The 18,906-nt window shown below is 46.3% G+C and overlaps 1 protein-coding gene across 1 annotated transcript in view; it reads left to right on the top strand.

Moving 5' to 3' along the window:
- Positions 1 to 12,521: 12,521 nt before the first annotated feature.
- GALNT1 (polypeptide N-acetylgalactosaminyltransferase 1) overlaps positions 12,522 to 18,906 on the top strand; it is a 45,868-nt gene continuing 39,483 nt past the window's right edge. Inside the window, 1 exon segment of the mRNA XM_077304403.1 lies at positions 12,522 to 12,540. The gene's annotated coding sequence lies outside the window, so the exon portion shown is untranslated.

The following is an 18,906-nucleotide window of genomic DNA, read 5'->3' as shown; positions in this document are numbered from 1 at the left end:
GGGCAGTCCCTCTGATCGGCGAGGTGGTGAGCTAAAAAGCTCATGATCTACTGTGTCAAACGCTGCTGAGAGATCTAATAATATAAGCAGCGCCGACCTGCCCCGGTCCAGCTGGTGACAGAGGTCGTCCATTAGGGTGACTAGCACTGTCTCTACCGCATGGCCAGGCCGGAAACCAGACTGGGATGTGTCTAGGACCGAAGCTTTTTCCAAGTATGTGGACAGTTGGTCCATGACCGCTTTTTCAAGCAATTTCCCCAGAAACGCTAAGTGCGAGACGGGGCGATAGTTGGATGGCTGTCGTGGATCCAGAGAAGATTTTTTGAGTAGTGGACGAACCACTGCCTCTTTTAGTCCCTCTGGGAATTCTCTTGTTGAAAGGGAGAGGTTGATTATCTCCCGGAGGGGGGCTACTACTCTTATGTCGGATGTTTTCAGTAGCCATGATGGACATGGATCTAGAGAGCAAGTGGTTGGCTTCGCTGTCTTTAGTACTTTGTCCACTTCGGTCAGCGTGAGTCCTACAAGCTAGGCTCCAGCAATATGTGGACCGTGAACTTCCAGAAGTACAGGCAGGATTTCAAAGAGGCAGAAGAACTAGATATCAAATTGCCAACATACACTGGATCATGGAGAAAGCGAGGGAGTTCCAGAAGAACGTCTACTTCTGCTTCATTGACTATGCTAAAGCCTTTGATTGTGTGGAGCACAGCAAATTGTGGCAAGTTCTTAAAGAGATGGGAATACCAGAGCATCTTATCTGTCTCTTGAGAAACCTATATGCAGGTCAAGAAGCAACAGTGAGAACCGGGCATGGAATCACTGATTGGTTCAAAATTTAGAAAGGAATTCGGCAAGGCTGTATACTGTAAATTCAAGCCATTAAATGCTAGCTGAAAACCCACTGCTCCCAGAAGCACTTGAAAGCTACAGGAATGCCTGATCCAGCCCTTATTTCCAAGTACATTGGGGGCATGTGGGTGTGTTGTGAGGTTGTGGGAAGCTGGTACAAAGATTGGTGTGCAATAAAAAAATGCCTCTAGCCAGCCTGTTTTGCAGCAGCCATGATTTTCAAGTAATCCTCAAGAGCTGACAGAGACAAAATAGATGACAACTTTTATTTTTCCCCAAGGCTCAAAATGCATTTCTTGTCTAATTGCCTTGGCCACTGAATCTACTCATTGCCTAACCTGGGGAACTGGCAATTGAATTCATGCTGGAGATAAACAATCACCAATTTGAGGCATGGCAGATGAAATTATATTGACTTGTACCAGATGTCACAAACAGAGATTTCTTATGGTTAATGTTTTTCCCAATATAGCTATTGACATGGTTTATCATATATTATTTAACATTGGCCTTGCCAAGAAAACCATGTAGTGAATCTGAATTAAAAATAAGATCTTCTCTGCATGCTTTGCTGATGGAATCCATTGGGAATGATGTTAAAAAGACACCGTCCTTCCTCTGTTTTGCTTTACCTTATAATTTTTGCTGAATTATTTATTGGAATGAGACTTTTCTTCATTAGCTGAAAGGATAAAAACTATTGTGAGGTGAGGAAGAAAAAAGAAATTCTGAAACAAAATAGTCCATACTCTACCGACCTACCTACCTATCATCTATCTAGGCCAGGGGTAGTCAAACTGCGGCCTTCCAGATGTCCATGGACTACAATTCCCACAAGCCCCTGCCAGCATTTGCTGGCAGGGGCTCGTGGGCATTGTAGTCCATGGGCATCTGGAGGGCCGCAGTTTGACTACCCCTGATCTAGGCCCTGATCTGGACAGCCCACACTGGATAGCCCCCTTGTTAGATCTTGGTAGTCTCTGGCATCAAAGATGGATTTTTGCTTGAGATTCATTAAATCCCCCGTCAATCTTGAAAGGATGCTGGCTTAGGTCCAAATTCCATTTACCATAAATATCTGGATATACGGGATTTTCTTTTTGTCTTCAGTTTTCAATCTTCAGAGGGAACTGAGTCTCAGGACTCCAAACATGGGCTTGGAGGTCCTTGCAGCAGAGGCCACAGTGGCGGGAAGGCTAGTACAACAGGAGGCAGCAGGAACCCATCTGGGCATAGAGACAAAAATTGCAGCTCCGGCTGGACAAGGAGTGGTGTGTCCAAGCCAGGCCAGAGGAAGCAAACCTGAAGAGTCCAAACCTGCTGGAGAAGCTGTGGCATGACAGTCAGGCCAGAGAAGACCCCTGAAGAACAAGTGCCAGCTGGGATGAGCTTGAGAGCTATGGGCAGAGCTAGGCAGGGCTGGGCTGGTGAGGTGGAACTGGCCAGGAGTCTTTGGTGTAACCAGGAGGGTTTGGTGTAAGGAGAAGGTCGGAGGGTGCTGTCAACCCCCTTCCCTTTCACATCTGAGGGCTGGCAAGGAGCCCTAGGGCCAGCAGCACGATGGAGGACCAAGGCAGCATATTCTTGACAACTATGGTGCCTTGAGATACCTCCTTTGCATTAAGGTCTGCAGAGACAAAGACAAGCCAGTAGCCAGTAGCAGTCAAAGATGAGCAGTAATCATGAAGCTCTCCAGGAGGAAGGATACTAATAAACGGGGTAGAACAAACCCATCAGGCTCTACAGACTGGACTCTTCCACTCATACTTGAATAGCTACAAAAATCCCCCTGACTTTCTGTCTGGTAACTGAATGGAGGGAGTCCAAGGGAAGCTCTAGTGGTTGTTCAATGGGCTTATTGCAGAGAGAAGCCTCTCGGACTTCGCTGAACCAGCCCCATGGACTTTGCTGGAGGGAACCTTCAGCCAGTGGAGCCCTTTTGGGTGCAACCTGGGGGGGGGGGGCTTGGTGGCCACAGAAACGAAGCCCCATTGGGTGATGTTAGTGGGGTCTCAGGATCATTGTGGAGGTGTAAATGTTTAATTTGTTTTGATTCAAGTGGCCTGAAGTAGCACAACCAAAATAGAATCCAACAGCCCCTTTCAGACCAACCAAGATTTATTGCTCTACGCAGGCCTGCCCTTAGCCTTTACCTGGAAGCTACAGCTGGTTCAAAATGCAGCGGCCAGGATCCTCACAGCAACACCGTGGAGGTCTCACATCCGGCCTATTCTCCACCAGCTGCAATGGTTGCCAGTTGAATTCCGGATCAGACTAAAGGTTCTGATAATTACCTTCAAGGCCATTCGCAATCAGGGCCCAGTGTACCTGAGGGATCGCCTTCCCAACTATGCCCCCAAAAGAGCTCTGCGCTCCACTGCCACCAACCAGCTAAGGATCCCTGGCCCTAAAGAGGTCAGCCTGGTCTCGATCAGGGCCAGAGCATTCTCTGTCCTGGCCCCCACCTGATGGAACGAGCTCCCAGAGGAGATCAGGGCCCTGACGGGACTAAAACAGTTCTGCAAGGCCTGCAAAAAGGAACTCTTCCGCCAGGCATTTGGTTGAGACCAGACGTAATCAAAAGCGACTGAAAGGCCCCTGCCCCCCTCCAGAATTCCACCAACATGCTCTGGACCTGTTTGTATTGTTGCATTGTTGTATTGTCTATATTATTTATACTGTTACATTGTTATACGGTTACAACCATTCGTTATTATTGTAAAGTTATTCACATGTTTATAGATTGTTTTATGTATTGTTGTTCTTATGTAAACCGCCCTGAGCCCCCGGGGAGGGCGGTATATAAATATATAAATATAAATAAATAATAAAATAAAGGTGCTATTGGGCTCATTTTGTACGTTTTGAAGAACGTTCCCCGCCCTGAGTGAGGTGGAAGGGCGAGATATTTACATTGTAATTAATTACTATTATTAACAAAATAAATAAATAATATTGATATATACAATAAATATAATATTTATTGTATATAACCCATAATTATATATAATAAATAACTATAAATATAAACATAACAAATAGAATAAATAGATATAAATATTAGATGAAATATTACATTAATTATGATTAATTATGATTTTTGCTCTGTCCCCGACCCCTCCTCCGAAAGCCTGAGTCTGCTCGCGCGCCCTTCCCGGGCCGCTTACGTGGTGAGGGGAGGGAGGGGTGGTCGCTGGCCACGCCCCCTCGCCTGGTCCGCCCTGGGGCCTGCGACATCCGGGTCACCTGCGGGCGGGGCCAAGCGACCCCCTCGCGCGCGGCGAGGCAGGGGAGGGGCGTGGCGTCGGGGGCGCGCGCGCGGCGGGCGGGCTGAGGCGGCTCTGGGCATGGGGGGCCGTTAACGGCTGTCGGGCGGGCTCGCGCCAAGGGGGACGGGCGGCCGGCCGCGTCCTCCTCCGCCTCCGCCTCCGCCCCGCCCGATGTCCGTCGCCCGCCGTCGCCCGGCTGCGCCGCGCCTCGGCCAGGGCGACCCGGGGCGGGAGACGCCTCCGCCGGCCTGCCTGCCTGCCTGCCTGCCTGCCTGCCTGGCCCGCGGGAAGGGCGCCGCGGTGGGCGGGGGAGCCGGGCGGGCAACGCGGGCCGCTCTCCCGCCAGGCGACGCAGCCCACGAGCCCCGCCCGGGTGAGTCCTGCGTTCGAGTCCTGCGCGGGGCCCCTTCCGCGCGCGCTCCCCGGCCGGCCTCTGGTCCTCGCTGCGCGGGGCTATCTGCCACCGCCTCCTGCGCCTCCTGCTCCCCTGGCGGGCGCCACGCACCCGCTCGCCGAGGCAGGTAGGCCGCCGGGATGGGCCGCGGGTGGGGTGGGAGCCCCGAAGGACCTCCCGGGAAGCCCCACTCAGCCCCGGCCGGAGCCCTTGCCCTCCGCCTGACCCTCCGCGCAGGAGCGTGGCGCCGACGGCACCGGAGGCCTTGCGTGGCCGGGGGGGGGGGCGGTGGTGGCAGGGCAGGCCAGGCTGCTGCGAGGAGACCCAGCTGCGGCCTGGGCCGCTTTCCTTGAGAGCAACTTTCATTATGCTCAAGGAGGTTCAAGCCATCGCCGCTGCATGGCAGTACCGCAGAATAGCTGGCCCAAACTGGGCCCCCAAGTTGCTGCAGTGTGGGATTTCTCGACTGCTCCTTTTTTTTTTAAATCAGCTCTCTTAAAAAATTTCCTTTAGCATGTAAGCATTCTTCCTCCTTCCCCTTTAGTATGAGCGAAATGGCTAACCAGACAGAATGTTGTGCAATGCCTGCCTCCCCCTCTCCGCTTTAGAACGACTGGGAATTTGTGTTTCCTTCAGTGTATTGTGTGGGTTTTCTGGGCAAGTGGGGATCACTTTTCATTTAAATGTCACCTGCTACTGATGCTAAGTATTAATGTCCCGGATGACAGCCATCACACAGGTTTTGACGGATTACATAGCCTTCGTTGAAGTGTAATTTTTTAATAAGTTTATTTACAGTCCACAATTTAGTCAGACGCCACAAGACAGCAGTAGTGCAACAGGACAAGGATGACAGAATTTAGGAAACAAGGCAAGCAGAAAAGTGTAAAGAGTTAAATCAATAAACAATGCTGAAAGTGGAGTACAGAGTAAAAGTTGTGACACCCTTGTAAAAGCGTATTCCTTGCTTCTTCCATTGTATTGCATTTCTGATCCATTTTATGAAAATGCATTTTTTATAAACTGAATTGATGTACTTTTTTGTAAACTGCCGTCTGGGAGCGGCGGTATAAAAATATAAATAAATAAAATTGCTGTTGTACATCCTGCCAAATGATAGACGTGTGGGAGCCATCCTGACCCCTTTAGGCAGGCTTGTTCCACAAGGTAGGAGTCATAGTGGAGAATGCATGTATATTAGTTGATATTGTCTGTTTATACAGATAAAGTATGAAGTATTTTACTTCATACCGAGACAGCCTTAAGCACAGGTTTTTGTTTTTGACAAATGAACCCATTAAATTCCACGTGAAAACAAGTGACTACTTTGAATGTTATATTTATGAGCTTTTTTGTGAATGTGGAATTTCTGCTTTTCTCAAAAAGAGTTTCTTTTAAATGTGGCCAAATTTTCCAGCTTGCAGGGTCTAATTACTTTTGGCAGCGTTTGAAACTAGAAGGCATGAGAACATCAGATAAAGGCAGACTGCCCATACACCAACTACTGTACAGAATGATTTTTGAGGCAGTGAAAAGATGACCCAGAAAAGCTTGTCCCCTCAAGTGTGTTGGGTCTCCATATGAATTTTAAATGCACAGTTATGTAAACTGTGTTATTTAGTTAAATATATATCATTTTGTGTAATTGTTTTTCCAGTGGCAGTGCAACATAATGACTTTTGCTTACGGCAGAAGAAAGCAATTCTGGAGATGTTGGGGATAGAGCAATTTTGGTAATAGGCCTTGGCAGTCTTAAAGTATAAATGCCGTATGAAGTGTGTTCCTAAGCATGTCTGCTCCGAGGTCCCATGTTACTCAATCGGGAATAGTAGAATTCCAGTTACACTGCTAAGGAGCAATTCTGAGCAGGCCTATTCATTTTATTCAGTAGGGCTTACTTCCAGGAAAACGATAGTGGGGTGCAATTCTAAGTGGGCCTACTCAAATGCAAGTTCCATTTTAGTCAGTGAGACTTACTCCCAGGAGAGTGTTCTTCGGCGTGCCTTTTCTACAGAAGTGACTTTGTCCAATATTGTAGAATGCCGTGAATGGCGATACTCTGTTCTAGTTTAGCATGTTTAGTTTTTTCCCATTATAGACAGGAAACAAGTTGAAAATAGAAGACACAGACCTTGTAACCAAAAAGAAACCATTTCACACAGTCATGAACTTTATAATGCTGAAAACATTGAACCCTTACAAATATTTTAACTATGATTTTGTTGACAAAATAAGTGTATCTTTAGATCACTGACAGTATGTCTGTATACATGAAATGCCCATTATCTTTGTTTTCTGTTAAGCATTTGCTGTTTGTTTTCTGTTAAGCATTTCATGCATTCCAAAAGAGAATTCTTATTTTTTTCTGTGTTCCCCCAAATGTCCAGATTCTTTTTCCTGGCCTTTCTTGTCTCCCGTCTAGATAAGATCACTAACCTCAGATAGTCTTTTATTCTGAAAGTTGTGAGATTTCCGGAGTGTAAAGGAGAACACAAGAAACAGCCTTATACCAAATCAGGCTGTTGTCTATAAAGATCAGTATTATCTGTTCTGGCTGGCAGCGGCTCTCAAGTGGAAGTGTGCACCCACTTCTTGACCCTTTTAACTAGAGATGCTGGTGATGGAACCTGAGACCTTTTGCATGCAAAGCAGATGCTCTACCACTGAGCCACATTCCCTCCTCATAAATTCTTAAGTTAATAGCTGTAATTTTTTCCATAGCTATCAGCACTGCATAATTTATAAGTGATTGAGGTCTGCAAGGCATGCATATGCATAATTATAATACGTATAATTGACTTGAGTGTGTTAGCTTCAGGTGGGTTGCTGTGTTGGTCTCAAGCTGTAGAACAAAGTTTGAGTCCAGTAGCACCTTTAGGAAAAAGTTTTGATACTTCTTTACATACAATGAAATGGAAATTACCAGTCCATACATATAGGTAGAAGGTGAACAGTAAATTAGCATACAGCATACATTTTTATGCTGCTCCCCTTGCGGCTTAACACGGTTTACACCTGCAAAAGGGAGCTCCTCTGCTAGGCATTTGGTTGAGGTCGACCTGAACCACCACTTCCCATGGGTCCTGCCCCTGAGCCTCCCTCCTATGGCGCCCACTTGCAGTTCCGCCCAACCTGCTGGGCTATCAGTCTGTGTTAATTTAATCTTCTCCTTATTGTTCTACTATGTTGCTTGCCGTTATTACTGTATTATTATTTAACTGAGTTATCTTTATTGTTTGTGTTTTATGTGAGCCGCCTTGACCCTTTGGGGAGGATGGCACATTAAATAAACAAACAAATAAATACATACCATTATAATGTGTGGTACAATGCCCAGGAAGTTAAGAAATTCAGCTCAGTAACTTATGTTAACATTATAAACATTCAAACTTTTAACCAGATAACCATATTGTAACTATTGCCTGGACTGATGATGCCTTATGATGTTTCTTGTGGGGATAACTGATGTGTGTGTGTGTGTGTGGGGGGGGGGTTGGGTCGCCCAATAGATGTTATCAGTTCACTGGCCCCAACCGAAGGCTTGGTGAAAGAACTCTGTGCTCGCTCTGCCAGGGCCCTGGTCTTCCCTGGGAGCCAGGATAGAGAACATCCTGGCCCTGGTTGAGGCCAGGCATGCTTCCTTAGGGCCAGGGATCACCAGCATGTTGGAATTAGTTGAGCATAGAGCTCTTTGAGGGGCAAAAGCAGAGAGGCAGTCCCTCTGGGGCCAGGTAGGTAGTTTAACTTGGCGCAAGTGGAAGCATGCCAGGTGTGCTACTCTTGTGACCTGAGCCTCCATAGAGAGGGAAGTATCAGAGATCACTCCCAGGTTCCTATGAAGAGCTGTGCCTTGTATCCTGGCTTCAGCGAGACGGCAGGCTAGGAGCTCATGGTCAACTGTATCAAATGCTGCTGTGAGATTGAGCAACGCGAGCAGCGCTGACCCGCCTCAATCCAGCTGGCAATAGAGGTCATCCATCAGGGCGACCTTGACAGATTCAAAGACCAAACAGGAATAACAAGTCTGCCCTCTGGGGAAACATAATGCAGGAAATAAATATGTCAACATTGGGAGATTGATGTGCAGATGTATCCCTAATGGTGAAATACATAAACTAATTAACTAAGACCCTGCCATTATGTTCCATCCGTCTCTTCTCAAGCAGTTTGGTGTAGTGGTTAGGAGTGCAGACTTCTAATTTGGCATGCCGGGTTCGATTCTGCACTCCCCCCACATGCAGGCAGCTGGGTGACCTTGGGCTCACCACAGCACTGATAAAGCTGTCCTTCCTTCACTGGCCAGGCCACCAGCCCCGCAAATCTTCTCAGCTAGCCAGTACGCCTGCCACCAAGGGACCTGACTGAGAGAAGACCATCGGCTGGCCAACTTGCCAGAGTTCTCCTGCACCCCCTCGACCTGGACTCTGGTCACTGTGCCCTGGATATGCTATAGATCAGACCAACACCTACAATCTGGTGGGAGGTGCGGGGGACTGAACCAGGGAGCTTCTTTAGTAATATTAGGGCTCTCTCAGCCCCACTCACCTCATGGGGTGTCTGTTGTGGGGAGAGGAAGGAAAGGCGAATGTAAGCCGCTTTGAGCCTCCTTCGGGTAGAGAAAAGCGGCATATAAGAACCAACTCTTCTTCTTTATCTTCGTTGCGACCTAACAACAGCTTCTTAGAAGTGGGACAATTAACAGTGTAGAGTTATCTCCCCTGTCTCTAGATCAGAGAATTACAATTTCCTGTTCTAATCTATTATTCCAAGTGAGAAATAAAACAGAGGACATAATGCCCTTAGGGGGGGATTAGTGAGAATGCAGATACAAGGACTGAATGAGGTTAGCATATGTAGTCAGATAAGAAACCAACATCCCTGTTAAGTCCCGAGGATTTCATTGTTTGGAGTGTTGTAATAACTTGCAACTCAGTGATTTCCCTTTCTAATCTGTTCTTGACAGCTACTTTGAGGTCCCCCATTTTATATCTGGGAAGGTTGAAGTGTTCTCCAGCAAGTTTCTTAGTCTTGTAATTCTTGATGTCGTATTTCTCACCATTTATCCTTTGGTGTATGGTTCGTCCTGTTTGCCCTATGATGAGAACCAAAGAGAACATTGTAGGCCTTAAATGGCATTTACAGTATTAGAAGAAGAGCATGTGAATAAGCCTGAGGTGCTGAAGGTCCAGTGATTGTGTTGTCTGGGTCTATGTGGCAGAAAAGTTGGCATCTGCGTTTGTGGCTTAATATAATGCCTTCCATTAAGATAGATTCAGGTGGTTAAATGACCAGAACTATAGATCTATCTAGGACAGCGGTTCTCAACCGCCCTAGTGCTGCAACCCCTATAACAGGGGCAGCAGTGGCGCGCATGCACACAAGCCACCACCGCCACTCCTGCTTGCTGTGCTGCTGGCCTTCTCTGCGCCACCTTGGTAAGCTCCAAGGCAGTGTGGAGGTGGCCAGCGCCATTCCGCCACCGCCATGGTTATCACTGCCACTGCTCCTGCTCGCCATGGCGTTGGCCTCTGCGCAGCCTCACTAAGCTCCAAGGTGGGCAGAGGAGGCCACCGCCATGCCACAGCCACCTTGGCCACTGCTGATACCCCTGGGAAAGGGCCGAATGACCCCCTCAAGGAGTCGCGACCCCCACGTTGAGAACCTCTGATCTAGGAAGTGGGTAATGATGGGGCTACGGATGACCATAGTTCTGTATATTCATTTATCTCTTCTCTCATTCCAAATAAGATATTGTAAGTGAAGAACATTATCTTTAGGATGGTGGTAGAGCTACTTTGGTGTTGGAGTACTGGGCTAGGATCTGGGAGATCTCAGTTTGAAACTGCCATAGATCCTGCAGTATTGGATGACCTTGGACCAGACCTGCCTCACAGAGTTGTGAGGATAAAATGGAGAACAATTATAAACTACTTTGGCTCTCCATTTGGGAGAAATGTGGGGCAAATGAAATTTAACAATAGTATTATGATTTTAAAAAATGGTGCCTGCTAACACCCGGTGGGTTATTCTACCGTTTCAAGGTTGTCTGCGGATTTGCAAATGGTGGGGAAATTACTTAAGAGCTAATTGCATTGCAGTCTGCATTATTAAATGAGGCAATTAAATAATCTTAAGGGAGAAAATCAGTTGACTTGACTTTTGTCTCAAAACAGCAAGATACAAAAATTAGAGTTCAAAGATAGGATTATCTGCCTTATGAAACGTTGGGTAGTTTTATAGTGATTTTTTGACCAGTTATAATCTAACAGACAAGAATTGATTAGGAAGTAATTTGGCTTTCCAGGATGGACCTTTTGGTAACATAACCTGGATAGTTCAGGCATTAGTTTTTACTGGCCTGGTTGCTCCATCTTGTTTCTTTGCTCAACTGCAAGAGCCTACTTAACCTAATTGCAGCAATCACTCACTGTTGTGACATCACTAGGCATCCTTTTAAGACCAGTGGTCAGAACCTAAGCAGGTTCACTTTGTTGTGACCCCTAAGTTCAGTGTGTCTCTTTCTGGAATAGCAAACTTACTGGGGAACTAACTGCTTATGCTCCAATCCACAGATGTGTAGTTATACGCTCTTGGGGGTGGGGCTGGGGGGTTGGTTTTTACCACTCCACCCCTTAGTAACTAACAGTAACTAACATATATATTGTTAATAAAATCTGTAAACCGCCCGTGGCGCCGCGGGCGCCACGGACTAAATAAAACAGTAAGGGGTCCTGGGGCGGGATGAGTCCGGGATGAGGAAGGGTCCAGATTGGACCCTTCCTCATGACAGACAATCGGAGGGACCAATTGGCAGGCGCGAAGCGCCTGCCGATTGGTCCCTCCGATTCCCAGCCCCAGGAACTGCGAGCCGCGCGCAGCGCGGCTCGCAGTTGCTCCCGGCCTGAGGCGGCGAGAGGCGCAAAGCGCCTCTCGCCGCGTCAGGCAACCGCCTGACGGAGCCCACAGTGGCCTGACGCGGCGAGAGGCGCGAAGCGCCTCTCGCCGCGTCAGGCCGCCGCCTGGGGGAACCCACGGACTCCTCGAGGAAAAAAAAAGACCCGCCGCTCGGGCCGTGGCCTGGGGGAATCCCGGACTCCAAAAAAAAGCAAAAAAAGAGACGCGCCGCTTTGCACGCTGCCTGGGGGACTCCCAGACTCACAAAAAAAAAAAAAGGGAGAACCGCCGCTCGGCCCGCCGCAGCGGGGAACTCCCGGACTCCAAAAAAATCAAAAAAAGAGACGCGCCGCTTTGCACGCTGCCTGGGGGACTCCCAGACTCACAAAAAGAAAAAAGGGAGAACCGCCGCTCGGCCCGCCGCAGCGGGGAACTCCCGGACTCCAAAAAATACAAAAAAAGAGACGCGCCGCTTTGCACGCTGCCTGGGGGACTCCCAGACTCACAAAAAAAAAAAGGGAGAACCGCCGCTCGGCCCGCCGCAGGGGGGAACTCCCGGACTCCACCTAGCACAAAAAAAAAATCCCGCCGCCGAAGTGAGACTAAAACACCCGTCAAGCCACGCTGGAACTCACCGAAACCTCCCCCTGCGAAGACACCGACCTCCGCTGACGCACCAGCCTCAGCCACCGCCGCTTCCTGGATGACTGGCCCACGTGGGAGTCGCACGGGGGCAGCCATTACAGGTTGACGTCACTCCCCTGCGCCAAAACAACACTCGCTACAGCGGCTGCCTGCAATGGGCTAGCCCAGGGGTAGTCAAACTACGGCCCTCCAGATGTCCATGGACTCCAATTCCCAGGAGCCGCTCCCAGGAGGCTCCTGGGAATTGGAGTCCATGGACATCTGGAGGGCCGCAGTTTGACTACCCCTGGGCTAGCCCGTGCTGCGCGCTTCTTAGTCCACCTGTGGGTGGATGAAGCAATGCGGGAGGGAAGTCCGTCCAGGGCTGGGAAGGGGAAAAGAACCGCTGCTCGGGGGAGGCCCCGCCACCCAACGGAGCCCCACGAATCAGCAAGTGCGATGGCCGAAGACAAACAGCAGAGACCAGCCAGGACCAGCGCGAGGGCGGTGAGTGAACCTGGGGTTCTGACTCGCCTTGGGAGGGAGGACCGCGGCTCCGCTTTTCGGGGGGGGGTTTCTGAGAGAGAGGGTGGGTGGGGGGTGGGAGCATGTCCCTTCCCCTTCCCCCTTCTCCCCTTTCAAAGCCCGCCCAAAGACTGCAGGTAGTCCCCCCCCCCAAACCACTCTGACTGCTAGCGCCCATTGCATTTCGAACTGCAATGGGCTTGATTACTAGTATTTAAATATTTCAGTAATACTTTAGCAACTGAATATCTGTGAAAATAGAATAGTCATGAGGATCTCAGATAATAACTTTGGGACTCCTGTGTTCCATTCTGATAAGACATTGATCCAGAATCAATGTTTGTATGTACTGTGATAAGGTTGTAAATAGAAAGGTGTTAACACTGTTTAGCATCTTACAATTCCTTAAGAGCCCATACAGCAGGCTTTTTCAACCAGAATTTTGTGAACCAATCAAAAGAAAAAGCAAAAATGAAAATATATGAAAAGGAAAAAATTGTTTACAATTTTGTTATACATTTCATTTTACAGTTTTAATAAGATTTTTGTAGCTTTACTTAACTATACTTGTAGCTTTACTAACTACAACTATACGTAATATTTATTAAATCACATCTTCCTTTAGATTCTTAGTATTAAATGGTGTGAAGAGTTGAACATGGGCTAGCAAAAGAGGTAAATGCATAAGCAATTGTGGTGTTATAGTTGAGATTGGATTAAGGCAATTGATAATCTGTGAATGACAATAAACTAGCATACAAATACAGAGTTAACAAACAGATTTGAGAATGACCTTTGAGTCCAGTGGCACCTCCAAGACCAGCAAAGTTCAACTAGGTATAAAGGAGAACTGAAAAACTTAGCATGCGTAGAAGCAGACACCTTCAGATACATTGAAATCAGTTTCATCAAATAGTACATATAGGTAGGAGTAAAGCACGTTGTACCCAGGAGCACAAATGGCGCTAGGACAGATGCCTGCACTGAGGCTTTCCTGGGTGCTGGCCCTCCTCCACCTGCTCAAACTGCCCTGAGTCTTTGTGGAGGGTGGTATATAAATATAAATAAATAAACTTGAGATCCAGTATGGTAAATGGTTAAAGAGTAGCAGACTCTAATCTCAAGTGCTGGGTCTCATCTCCCATGCCTCCTCCATGTGCAGAAAACTGGGTTACCTAGTTTTTCTACTCATTTCTATTTCCCACAAAACTTGGGGAATAAAAGGTCCAGAGCTGCCATCAGCAGCTGTCTCAAAGCGTGTATTATAGAAGCCATCTTGGTGTAGTGGTTAGGAGCGCTGATTTCTAATCTAATCTGCATTGGACAGAAGAAGCCTCTGGCACAGAAAAGACCCACCGAGAAAATTGGAAATGCAGTGGGAGATCCCACCAAGATGTCCTCCACCTCAGGGAGAATGACCATTGGGTACATATCTTGTAAGGCCATCCTTCTCTGAGGAATGGAGGACATTGTATCCCTCCCAAGTCATCATCAACTAGTAGGACAATAAACCTACAGCCTTTCTAGTTTTATTTAGCTTCTTTCTGTCTTAACTGTTCTATATTATTGCTTGTTTACGTTACATGTTATCTATTATGGACAGTCTTATAGGCTAGCTTTGACTAGGACTTTTGGAGGTCTGAACTGAAGGTGGGATGACCCTCTTAGAGGAGACAGGAAGATGAAAAATGTAGTTCCTGCCTCCTTGAATAGATGGTGGGAATTACCCACCAAGATGTTCTCCTTTCCTCAAAGAAGAAGGCCTTTCATAGTAAATACCCAGTGGGCATTTCTCCTCCAAATCCCCCACCTTTCACTTTCTGAATCCAATTCAACTCTATATTGTTAGGTTCTTTTGGATATGGGTGGTTGGACAGAGGCTGACCGACACAAGGTTCCCAGTTTTGGTATTGCTGATACTTATTTGGATCTCAGTAGTAATTACTCTTGTGTAAGTATACTACCCTGTATGTATTTAGTGAATCTGTTTTTGCACCAAGCAGTAAATCTGAAATACTGATGGAACTGTTCATATGCTGCCTCAAAATTACTTCAGAATAACTTCCAGTATTCTAGTTTGAGATATCAGTCATGTTTCTTAACCTTAAATGTTACATGCTTGTGCTGCATATATGCCATACATGGGCATAAATAAGCTTGGTACAGCTTGTGCAGAATTCTTCCTAGTAAGAGTCAAATAAAGATATGACTAATCTAGTGCACTAGGAACTTTCAGCAAAGCATTTTACTACAATAGGTAACACAATAGCAGTTGTTTGTACTTCCATACAGGAAGTGTCAATTCCTGATTTCTCATCTCTTTGTGGGAATGTGGAAATTCAGTGTTATTTTCCTGTGGCATAAAGCAGATAGTAGTTTCATTTTTCTTTAATAGCTTCCAGAATAAACAGACTTTTTCTGATTAGCCAGTAGGCTGGACATGCACACACAGAGACATATATACACAGACACCCAGCCTACACTGGGTGGTTGGCTTCTGGGGGCTGTAGATACTGGTGTTGTTTCTTTATTGTTTCTTCTGGGTTGTTTGCTACTCCTCCCAATTCGGTGTCATCCGCAAATTTTATGAATCCCCCTACCCCTTCATCCAGATAATTGATAAAAATATTGAAAAGTACCGGACCCAGTACCAAGCCCTGTGGCACCCCACTGCTCACCTCCCTCCACTCTGATGAAATACCACTGACAACCACTCTGTGGGTGTGGTTTTCTAGCATTTCCCTGTCCACCTAACCATCTGAAAATCCACGGGAAACATCCACGGGAAGCCTGACTGAAATCTGGGTAAACAACATCCACAGAGGTTCCACAATCTAATAAGCCCGTCACTCAGTCAACGAAGGAAACCAGGCTGGTCTGGCAGGACATGTGGGAGACAAATCCATGTTGACTTCCCTGGATCAACAAATTGTTGCCCAGATGATTGCAGATCACCCCCTTTAAAATCTGCTACATTATCTTTTCTGCAGTTGAGGTCTGACTCACTGGCCTGTAGTTTCCTGGGTCATCTCTCCTCCCTTTTTTTTGAAGATTGAGACAACATGTACTCTTCTCCAGTTTTCTGGCACCTCTTCAGTCTTCTGAGAGGTCCTAAAGGTGATGGACAAGGGTTCTGCTAGCTCTCCAGAAATCAAGGAATGTAAATGAAATAAGGAAGGAAGAGAGAGAGAGAGAGAAAGAAAAAGAGGGAGGGAGAAGAAAGAAATGAAAGAAAGAGGAAGGAAAGGGGGCAAAGGAAGGAAGTGAGGAAGGCTCTCCTGCTCTCCCCCACAATTATAAACACAGCCAATATTCTTAGTTATTGTTCCAGAACACTGTATTCTCAACTGCACACTTATAGACCCAACATAAAAACTTCATGGTTCAGGAACATTACTGTATAGGGAAGTCAAAAAGACACTAAAGTGGTTGGATAATCATTCTTGCTAGTGCTCCAGTAAAAAAATGAGAAAGATGCAGGCACTGGGTTCTGACATACCTCATCACTGAGACATCTAATGTGAGTAGATTTTGAAAGGATAGTGTCCCTTATCTTCCCACTATCAGGAACACAGACACAGTTGAATTGGTCACAGCTTTAATGATGAGCTTCAGTGGTGATTTGGATATGTTGTGATGGTTGTTTCATCTTGCAACTTCTTTGGGATATGAAGTTCTGCAGGAACAGAAAGCTTCACGGGTAAATGGCGTTTCAGTCTTTTCAGTTGGGGAGCAGGCCTGGTTGGAACAGCAGTGCGTGGCCTCTAGTCACCTCTGGGAAGTTTTTCAACCATCAATACCTTGGAGATGAGAATAATCTACCAAGCCCTTCTCCACTTCAGAGTTTTCATTTTTGAGAAGTATATTGGGTTTGGATAGACAATATTGCAGCCAAAATGTATCTAAACAGACTGTGCAGCTTCAGGTCATCAGCCCTTCACAAGGAGATTCTCAAGGCCTTGCCCAGGGTGGAGAAGACACAATGGTCCATAAGAGCCGAACACATTCAAAACATGGCCAATATTTAGACAGATGAGTTAAACTAGCAAACCATCAATCTGGTCATGATCTGATCCCATTTGTGTCTCACCTGAACCATTAAGCTCCATGCTTCTTCTGCAGATTCCATCATTAAGAAGCAGAGAGCATAGGTGCTCCGACCATACCTTGGCCTAACAGGTTATTGTATGCCTTCCCACCTGTACCAGTACTTCCGAAGCTACTGAGAAGGATCAGATGGCTTCAAGTTATACTAGTGGTGCCATCCTGGTAAAGGAGACCTTGGTTTTTTTGACTCTCCTTCAAATGTCAATATCATTGGACCTCCAGTACCAAGACCCAGTCTGGCAATCCAAGCTGGTTGAGGTTAACCGCCTGGAGAGCAAGTGCTATTAAAACTAATACAACAAAACTGAAGTCACTAATACAATTCATTCTTCCATAAAATAATCTACGACTAAAATTTTATACTTAGAAAGCTTTCGTCAGGTAGTGCAGGAGGAAGATCTGTCATGTCTCCCAGTATCAGGGACATCCTCAATTATTTCCTGCAGGATGGTATCAAACAAGGTCTCCAAGCTGCTACTATACACAGGCATTGGCATCAGTCCTCTCTGACTTGATGGATAAGTCAGTCAAGACATTCCCATACGAATAAGTTTTTAAAAAGGACAGTGGCCAACAGCCCCCTTGTTATACACAGATTCCTGAATGGGAGGCCAAATGCTGTCTTGAATGGGTTGACCAAGAAATAGTTTGAACTCATCAAAACAGTACCACTAACATTTCTAAGATTTAAGACATTAATTGTTCAGCCAGGAGAGTCTTAAAACTTGGGGGCTACCAATTACTCAAAGAGCCTCTTGTGGCGCAGAGTGGTAAGGCAGCGACATGCTGTCTGAATCTGTCTGCCCATGAGGTTGGGAGTTCAATCCCAGCAGCCGGCTCAAGGTTGACTCAGCCTTCCATCCTTCCGAGGTCGGTAAAATGAGTACCCAGCTTGCTGGGGGGTAAACGGTAATGACTGGGGAAGGCACTGGCAAACCACCCCGTATTGAGTCTGCCATGAAAACGCTAGAGGGCGTCACCCCAAGGGTCAGACATGACTCGGTGCTTGCACAGGGGATACCTTTACCTTTACCAATTACTCAAGACCTCTGCATCTTTGAGAGATCCCTCATAAGGGCAGGCAGTATTTACCGCTCCTTACAACAAAAGTAGTTCTTCCATTTCTCTGAACTAATCTCAAGGAATACTTCTTAAAATATTGACTGTAATGAGACCTTTTACTTAGTTATATAACTGTCAAAGTGGGAAATGCAAAATGTATTTAGAAAAAGTCATGAATAGTACTTCCAGTAACTTGAGGGAAAAAATGGAGGGGGGAAGGGTTGTAAAAGCTGCATTTTGTTTTCCATTTTAGGAAGGTTTTGTGTTTTTTGTACAAACAGTGTCCATCAAACATTAATCCAAAGTCTCGATAGCATCATTCTTTCCCCCACTTTGTGCACATATAAGGTTGTGCCTTATCAGTAAGTATGCTCAGGAAAAGGTGGCGAGGTCTGTGAGAGCATGGCATCCAACACGGATAGAATGAACCACTTTTTGCTGTGAGGAGTGATAGAACACAAACTGTAGGGTTGGATCCAGCCAGATCTTCTGAAGGTGAACAGTGGAGAGACTGTTCTGTAGGCAGTCTGAGAGCGGGTGAGTGTGGTGCGCCTATCTGATGTTATTCCTTCCTTTAAGCTGGTAGTTGAGCGATTGCTTCCAAGAGAAGACAGTTATGAAGACTTAAAGCATTTCATTGGTTCGCAGCTCTCATTTAGTATTTTGGCTTTATCTTCCTTTTTTGAAAACTTGTTTCACTGTATGAAAACTAAGGCTAGAGATCACATTTTCCTCCTGAAGAGAGTTTTTAATATTCCATTAAAGCATTCCCAGGCTTGGTCTGACCTGACATGGTATTAAATGTTAACAGAGGAATATAAAATGCATTAACCTTGCATACAACCCTCTACGTATACAAAAATAGATTTGTTTTGTTCATCCTGAGAGTTTATTATTCAAGCTACAGTTCTCTGCCTATCACGTGTGTTTAAGGTCCAGTGGCTTCAGTTTGGGTCTACAAATAACTGTGTGCAAGGCTGCAGTGTAAATATTCAGTTAAAATACTTCCTTGAGAAAAAGAACATGTGCAGGTAGAGCATTTAAAGCAAGCAAAATGAATGTGATGAAAAAATCAAGCAGGTTCTTGTTTTGGTAAATATGATATAAAGGCAACAATGAAATTATTTGGCAGGGTAAAAGAAAACTCCAGTCAGAAGTTAATAGGACTGGCATTTTCAA

This window comes from Paroedura picta, chromosome 11 (genome assembly GCF_049243985.1).
Source record: "Paroedura picta isolate Pp20150507F chromosome 11, Ppicta_v3.0, whole genome shotgun sequence".
Taxonomy (NCBI): domain Eukaryota; kingdom Metazoa; phylum Chordata; class Lepidosauria; order Squamata; family Gekkonidae; genus Paroedura; species Paroedura picta.
The sequence above is the reverse complement of the archived record's forward strand: the minus strand, read 5'-3'. Positions and strand labels throughout refer to the sequence as shown.